The sequence below is a fragment of the Jaculus jaculus genome, chromosome X, assembly GCF_020740685.1.
Source record: "Jaculus jaculus isolate mJacJac1 chromosome X, mJacJac1.mat.Y.cur, whole genome shotgun sequence".
In the NCBI taxonomy this organism is placed as follows: Eukaryota; Metazoa; Chordata; class Mammalia; order Rodentia; family Dipodidae; genus Jaculus; species Jaculus jaculus.
This window is the reverse complement of record NC_059125.1, coordinates 66,889,692-66,899,023: the sequence shown is the minus strand read 5'-3', so window position 1 is coordinate 66,899,023 and position 9,332 is coordinate 66,889,692.

The window sequence follows — 9,332 nt, the reverse complement described above, 5'->3', positions numbered from 1 at the left end:
GAGCGACAGACACAGAGAGAAAGACAGATAGAGGGAGAGAGAGAGAATGGGCGCGCCAGGGCTTCCAGCCTCTGCAAACAAACTCCAGACGTGTGCTCCCCCTTGTGCATCTGGCTAACGTGGGACCTGGGGAACCGAGCCTCGAACCGGGGTCCTTAGGCTTCACAGGCAAGCGCTTAACCGCTAAGCCATCTCTCCAGCCCAAATAGCTTTTATTATATTGAGATATGTTCCTTCTATTCCCAGTCTCTGTAGGACTTTTATCATGAAGGGATATTGGATTTTGTCAAATGCTTTCTCTGCATCTAATGAGATGATCATGTGATTTTTGTTCTTCAACCCATTTATATAATGTATTACATTTATAGATTTGCATATATTGAACCATCCCTGCATCTCTGGGATAAAGCTTACTTGGTCAGGGTGAATGATTTTATTGATATACTCTTGCATTCTGTTTGCCAATATTTGGTTGAGAATTTTTGCACATATGTTCATGAGGGAGATTGGTCTGTAATTTACTTTTTTTGTTCTATCTTTGTCTGGTTTTGGTATCAGGGTGACACTGGCCTCATAGCAGGAGTTTGGTAGAATTCCTTCTTTTTCTATTTCCTGGAAAAGCTTAAGAAGCAATGGTGTTAGCTCTTCCTTAAAGGTCTGGTAAAATTTAGCAGTGAGTCCATCTGTGCTTGGGCTTTTTTTAGTTGGGAGGTTATTGATAACTGTTCAGATCTCCATGTTTGTTATAGGTCTGTTTTAGTGATTAATCTCATCTTGATTTAATTTAGGTAGGTCATATAAATCGAGGAAATCATCCATTGCTTTCAGATTTTCATACTTTGTGGAGTATATGCTTTTATAGTATGTCCCTATGATTTTTTGAATTTCTCTGATATCTGTTGTGATGTTACCTTTTTCATCTCTGATTTTATTAATTTGTGTCTCTTCTCTCTTTCTTTTGGTCAGATTTGCTAAGGGTTTATCAATCTTGTTTATCCTTTCAAAGAACCAACTCTTTGTTTCATTAATTCTTTGTTGTTTTTTTTTTTTTTGTGTGTCTGTTTCATTAATTTCTGCCCTAATCTTTATTATTTCTTCCTGTCTACTGATTTTTGGTTTGCCTTGTTCTTCTTTTTCCAAGGCTTTAAGGTGAAGCATTAGGTCATTTACTTGCAACATTTCTAATTTCTTAATATAGGCACTTAAGGCTATAAATTTACCTCTTAGAACCACCTTCATTGTGTCCCAGAGATTTTGATATGTTGTATTCTCATTATCGTTTGACTCTATAAATTTTTTGATTTCCTTCTTGATTTCTTCATTGACCCATTCATCATTTAGTAGTGTATTGTTTAATTTCCATGATTTTGTGTATGCTCTATAGCCTTTCTTGCTACTGATTTGTAGTTTGATTCCGTTGTGGTCCGATAGAATGCAAGGAATTATTTCAATTTTCCTGAATTTGTTAAGATTTGCTTTGTGTCCTAATATATAGTCCATTTTAAAGAATGTTCCATGTGCTGCTGAAAAGAATGTATATTCTGCAGCCTTTGGATGAAATGTCCTGTAGATATCTGTTAGGTCCATTTCTTCTATGACCTCATTTAGTCCAGATGCCTCTCTGTTTATTTTTTCCTGGGATGACCTGTCAATTGATGAGAGTGGGGTGTTAAAGTCACCCACCACCACTGTTTTTGGTATTATCTGTGACCTTAGTTCTAATAGTGTTTGTTTGATGAATTTGGGAGCCCCCATGTTAGGTGCATATATGTTTAGGATTGTAATGTCCTCCTGTTGGAGTGTGCCCTTAATCAATATTAAGTGACCTTGCTTATCTTTCCTGACTAACGTTGGACTGCAGTCTACCTTGTCAGATATTAGGATAGCAACCCCTGTTTTCTAGGCCCATTTGCTTGAAACACCGTCTTCCAAGATAATGTCTAAGATAATGTCTATCCTTTGTAGAAAGGTGAGTTTCTTGGAGACAAGAAATTGTAGGATCCTGCTTTTTAGCACAGTCAGGTCTCATTAATCACTATATAGCCCAGGATAGCCTCAACCTCCTGATCATCTTGTCTCAGTCTCCCAAGTGTTCAAATTTACAGACATATATCAGTGCACTGAGCAAGGCCTACTCTTTTTTATTTAGTCTTGAATATCAGCACTAGCGACCCTTGGAGATTATCTACACCAAATTTTGGGGTTTCTTTGTGTTGTTTGGGAAGATATTTGGGCCATAGATATTTTTCCTTCAGATTAAAAATGCTACTGTTAAAAGCCAGGCATGGTGGCACACACCTTTGATCCCAGCACTTGGGAGACAGAGGTAGGAGGATTATCATGAGTTCAAGGCCACACTGATACTACATAGTGAATTCCAGGGCAGGTTGGTCTAGAGGGAGACCCTGCCTCGAAAAAGAAAACAAAACAAAAATGCAACTTTTGGTTAAAAGATAGATATTGTATGGCAGCAGGAAGCCCTGACTTCAATCTGGCACCGAAGAAATACCTTAGGATTCAAACTCACTGTTGCCCAACCTTTTATCCTACTCAGAGATACCATATGACTTTTACCATATCTAGCAATGTGTACTAATATTATTTAGTATATCTTTAAAATTACTTGCTTTTTTCTTTTAAGAATCATTCTTATCCTATGTACCATTATAGATTCAATGCCTTGGGTATGTTTTTTCTAATTCATATTGAAATACATCCATAAGTCAGGCATGGTGGCACACACCTTTAATCCTAGCACTCAGGAGGCAGAGGTAGGAGAATTGCCATGAGTTCAAGGCTACCCTGAGACTACATAGTGAATTCTAGGTCAGTCTGGGCTAATGTGAGACTACCTCAAAAACAACAACAACAAAAATCCATAGCTATTGAAATTTAAAATTTGCTTTGGATAACACCTAAAATTGTCTCATGTCATTATATCACACTTTGAGAAAGGATAGTCCATGGCACCAAGGTACATAGTTGGGAAAGAACTCATCCCAACTCATTACTATCAGATGAAGACACTAAGAGACCCAGAAATGGTAAGGGACTCATCCAAGGCTACTCAGCCACAGTAGTAGCCCTTGAACTTAAGCCCTCTTCTACTGTCTACTGACTCCTGTTTCTTTACAGACTCTCTTATAATAAGGAAGAGAAAGAGAGCTGTGGAAAAGAGAACTATTTGCTTACTGATCTGGGATTAGTATAGAAGCTATCCTTAGGAGCACCAGGGGTGATGGGGTGGAAAGATTTCCCAAAGTATTCATGAGGCTCAGTCTTTCAAAGCCTGGGCTCATTTGTTCATACACTCAAGGTGAACCTAGAAAATGCTTACACGTACTTAGACACAGAGAAAGGTGCTCACATCTGATGGGACACACAAGTCAGTATAGAGTTCTTCAGAAGCACAAGGGAAGGCTTGGTGGAGTGGGAAGGGAGAGGAGAGTTCACATAAATATTGTCCTATGCAGATTCTTCAGCCCTAATTTAAAGGCCCAATGTTCTCATTGTCTAGCCATGGGGACTGATAGATGTATTTGTCCTTCAAGGTCTGGAGTTGGTAACTCACTGTTAGTTCAAGGCCATAGCCATGGTCACTGAGTCATTCATATAAAAAAAAAGTTACTGAAGCTGGGAAAATATCTTAGTTGGTAAAGTGCTTGCCTATTAAGCATGTGGACCTGCCTTCAATCCTTAGTACACACATAAAAATGCCAGGAGTGGGGCTGGGGAGATGGCTCAATGGTGCTTGTCCCAAAGCCTAAGGACCAGAGTTTAGAACCCCAGCACCCCAGCACCCATGTAAATGCTGGGTGGGTGAGGTGACCAACCTATAATCTCATGCTTGGGAGATGGAGATAGGAGATCCCAGAGACAAGCTGGCCAGCTAGACTAGCCTAATTGGCAAACTCCAGGTTCAAGCAAGAGACCCTGCTACATTAAATAAAGTGGAGAAAGATTAAGCAAAATACCTGATGTTGACCCCTGGCACACACATGTGCACATGCATCTGCATTCATGTGTGCCCACACACATGTGAACATACATACACCACACCTACATATACATGCCCCCCAAATGCCAGGCACAGTAATGTGTGTCTATAATCTCAGTGCTTGGAAGGCAGAGAGGACAAAGCCTGGGACTTGCTGGCCAGCAATTCTAGCCTACTTGACCAGTTCCACAGACCAGTGAAGGACCCTGTCTCTAAGGGAGGTAGACAGCATTGCTGAAGTTGACACCTGACATTATTTTCTGGTTTCCATGTGCACTTACACACACATGAACCCCTCACATTCACATGAGCATGTATTATATGAAAATTTACCAACAGTTGTTAATAATGCCTCTTTTCTCCTTATCCCCCACCTCATCTGCAAACATACTATTCAAAAGAAAATGGCCACAGTTATATGACCAAGAGGATCTCAATCCCAATAGTACTGGGCTCTGGGCTGCAGCTACTGTCCAGCCTCCTTGTGCTGGCCTTCCTCCTGGGGCATTTCAAAAAGAAAGTGTTGAAATGGCTCTTGTAAGTACTTACTGTCATCTGATTCTGATAGCTTTATTTATTTTTATCCCTAGAAAAGTAAGTATCTGAGTACACAATTCTGCTTCTTTCACACTCATAGTACTTCCCCAGAAATGTTGTTGCTGGTTGTTTGCTTCCAGTGAGGCTCTTTTTTTAAAAAAATATTATTTGAGAAAGAGACAGATATATACATAGAGAGAATGGACACACTAGGGCCTCTAGCTCCTGCAAACAAACTTCAGACACATGTGCCACCTTGTGCATCTGGCTTATGTGGGTATTAGGGGATGGAACATGAGTCCTTAGGCCTTGAAAGCAAGCACCTTAACCACTAAGCCATCTCTTCAGCCCAGTGGGGCTCATTTTATCACAATCTCCTCCCACTGCCACCAAGCAAACAAAAATTGATAAGCCTTTAAAATTCAATCTTCAAAAATTTAGGAAGTACCTTCCATGATATAGGAATAAAAAAAGAATTCTTGAACAAAACCCCAGTAGCTCACGATCTTAAACAGTCACTCAACCAATGGGATCTCATGAAGCTGAAGAATTTCTTGACAGACAAGAATACAATAAGCAAATCCAATAGATTACCCACAGAATGGGAGAAAGTATTTGCTGGTTGTCCAATTGAGAGAGGCCTAATCTCTAGAATCTACAAAGAACTCAAAAATCTAACAGTAAGAAGTCAAACACCCCACTCACCAAATGGGGCAAAGAGCTGAACAGGCAGTTCACAGAGGAGGAAATACAAATGGCAAACACACACTTAAGAAAATGTTCATCATCCCTAATCATCAGGGAAATGCAAATTAAAACAACTATGAGATTCCACCTTACCTCAATAAAGATAGCAAACATCAAAAAATCAAATGAAAATAAATGCTGGTGAGGATATGGAGAATTAGGAACCCTTATCCACTGTTGGTGGGAATGTAGGATGGTACAACCACTTTGGAAAGCAATATGGAGACTCCTGAAAAAGCTGACTATAGAGATACCAACAGACCCAGTTATTCCCTTACTGGGCATCTACCCTAAAACATGCAAACCACAGGCCAGAAGGATTTGCTCAACCATGTTTGTTTGTAGCAGCTCAATTTGTAACAGCTAAGAGCTGGAATCAACCCAGATGTCCATCACTAGAAGAATGGATAACTAAGATGTGGTATATCTACACAATTGAATTCTATACAACAGTAAGAAAAAATGACACAATGAAATTTGAGGAAAAATGGTTGAACCTGGAACGGATCATTCTTAGTGAACTTAGCCAATCACAGAAAAAAATCGCCACATAGTCTCACTCATCTACAGCACCTAACCTGAATCTATCCAAGATGCCTTACATACCCAGCAAGCATCTCGTGGACTAGACAATAGGATGGGTGGGGAGGGAGGGGAGGGCAACGGAGGGGTGGTAAATACAAATCAAGACCCAAACAGCAATAGTAGCATAACATTCTACTCCCTGAAAGGCAGACCAAATGGCTGAACCTTCACCAGGCCCTTAGAGGGAACACCTGAGCCACAAGACACTGGAGAGTGTATGATGAAGACTGACCTTAATCTCCTACAGCGTCCCGCCCTTCTTCCCTCCCTCCCTCCCTCTCTTGTTCTGTCTCTCTCTCTCTCTCTCTCTCTCTCTTCCCTCTAATTCTTGTATATTAGTTATATTTTTCTTCCTTTTCTTAGTGGGCACTGACCTGTAACTCTCAGTACCAGCATGTGGCTATCATCCACAACGAGCTTCTGATCAGAGAGGTTTCCTAAAAGGCAGACAGATTTCTGTCAGAGTACTTGATGACCCACCAAAGGTTAGTGGTAAGACCCTACTGCTGAAAACACTGTATGTGGTTGACACGTAAAATGGAATGGCATGGCAAAAAACTGGAAGACAGTCAGTCCCCAGACAGCACATCTAGTGCCAGAAGGTGCTACATGGGCGACTGGGGGAAAATGACCAGTATCTGTTCAAGCATCTAACCTACTTAGCAGCAAATAACCTGTTGTGATGCCCACACAAGTGCAATAGTGGCACACAGCCATGGTGGGGAACCAACTGCTCTTGATTTGGCTAACTGATCCCCTCAGTGGTACAAGACCCATAGCTGGAGCTGGGAAACAAGTCAGAACCATATCCAAACATAAGCCCACTCTCCATTATCAAGCTACCATCAATCGTGGGCTACAAGAGGGCCTACACATATTAAGTTATCTATAAAAAAAAAAAAGGTAAGGGTTATCTCATTTGTCCTGGTGCTAACTTACTCTCCATTGGAGAATCTGCTTCTGTTTTTCAGGTAGATGTAGATCCTAAGGAGAGAGCCACCCCATCATACCTCAAAAGGGCCCCGGCTGAAACTAAGAAAAATTTGTGAAACAAGCAAGGGTCAGAGCCACATGTTGGGTCAGGATATGCAGAGACACTTATCCTACCCTTAACTATGGGCTAACTCCACAATGCATGACCCATGTACCTCAACAAGGAGGGTCTAAGGGGAGGGGGTAAGTCAAGGATGAGCCTAATAATGATACCTAACTGACTGTATTTCCTGAATACAAAACTAATTAATTAAAATAAACTGGGAAAAACTTCAATCTTCAAATAGGAAGAGGCTAAAATATTGTCTCTTTCCTATGTATTCTTTGGATTGGACTTTTCCAGCCATGAACCTGTTTGTCCTGAAAGAACTTTACTGATCTAGGTAGCAAGTTTGCTAAAACTGAATCTCGTGAAGCAATGGCCATGGAAATCTCTTGAGGCAATGACCATAGGAAGACGTTAACCAGCCTCAGCACCAGAACCTCCTTTAGCTATCTGCCTTTCCCTTTAGCATCTTTCTGCCTGTTTTAATCTTCTCCCTTGTTCCTTCCCACTCCAGCCCTATCTCCAGAGACCACAAATACACCTTACTCTTACCAACCTAGTAAATTCATTTGTAGTGGGAAAAGTTTTAGATGGAGACAAAGAATCTGGAATCGAGACTTAACATTTGCTTGCTAGCTGAGCAACTTAGAACAAAATAATCTTACCTTCCTGAGACTCAATAGTCCCTCTAAAGAATGAACATGATGATCTCTGGCTTGCTATCCTTAGAAAAATTGCTACACCAATCAAAAGATATACTTGATATAAAGCTGTTTTATGAAGAGCAAAACCATAATGCACCTATGAAGGACTGAGTGAGTTTTATCTTTCCTTCGATAATAGTATTCTTATTCATTCATTCATTTGCTTGAGAGAGAGAATGGAGTGTACAAGGGCCTCTAGCCACAGCAAACTAACTCCAGATACATGCACCATCATGTACATCTGGCTTTACGTGGGTACTGGGGAATCTAACGCGGGTGCTTTGGCTTTGCCAGCAAGCATATTAACCGCTAAGCCGTCTCTCCAGCCCTGGAGACTGGTATTCTGAAAGCATATCACTTAAAAGAAGGGCTACATCAACATACCATTTTTCCCCTTTTTTTCTAGGTAGGGTCTAACTCTAGTCCAGGCTCACCTGGAATTCACTATATAGTTTCAGGGTGGCCTTGAACTCATGATGATCCTCCTACCTCTGCCCCCTGAGTGCTGGGATTAAAGGCATGCACCGTTATGCCTGGCTCCAACATAGCATATTAAATACTTGGGAAAGATGAGAGATAAAGCAAGTACGTAGACCACTTTGAGAATTTTCTTTTACACTTGAAAAACAACTATTAAGCATGTACTATGTATTGGGAACTCTTCTAGATACTGGTGGTATAAGTCCCTGCCTTTATAGGGCTGACATTTTAGGAACATGGCACAAACCTGTGAAAAACTGTCCTTGTTCCTCCTACCTACAAAACTGAAGTCTACTTCTGAGCCTCAAGCCCATAGAAAAGCCTTTAATGACTGATTTAATTCTTCCACAGAAAATCTGTTCGTATTTATTTGACAATAACAACCATTTGTGGAAACCCTGTGCAGTTGTAAAATAATTAATAGATGTATTCAACAACAGATGCTTATTAGGTGCCTACTATGTGCTTATCACTCTGTACATGTGGAGATAGTGAAAGAAAGTAATATACAAAATTAAACAACATAGAGTGTTTAAAGGGCTCTCAGATACTATAGGATATAATTATAATGGCATAGGTCCAATGGCACTGGGCTGAAGTTGCTATAACAAATTGTCTATTCTGTGGCCCACAGGTATCATGTATCCTAGGATAACTATGAATGCAGCACAATACACTTGTAGATAATATCACATCATAATGTCAAAAGGTTGGATACCCCTGCACTCTAACCCAATAAGAAACAATAACAACCCAGTAGGTAATATATCATAATTGAGCGCAAAGTATGATGAGAGTTCTGAGAAAATATTTATGTAACCTAGGATATAGAGAAAACTTCACTAATGAGGTCAAATTTGAGCTGGATCTCAATATATTTCAATCAATATATTTTTATGAAATAAGAATGGAGTGAATTGTGTACCAGTATGCACATGTAAAAAGATGGTAATTCTGAGAGGATAGCTGTGGTAGTTCCATAAACTTAGGTGTTCTGAATGCTACGTTCCCAACTGATGGAGATATGGGAATTAATGCCTCCTGGAGGGAGTGTATTGTTTAGGGCAGGATTATGGGTGCTGTAGCCAGTTTCCCCATGGCAGTGTTTGGCACACTCTCCTATTGCTATTGTCTACCTAATGTTGGCCAGGGGGTGATGTCCACCCTCTGCTCATGCCATTGTTTTCCCCTTCCATCATGTTGCTTGTCCTTTAACCTTTAAGCCAAAATAAATCCCTTTTTC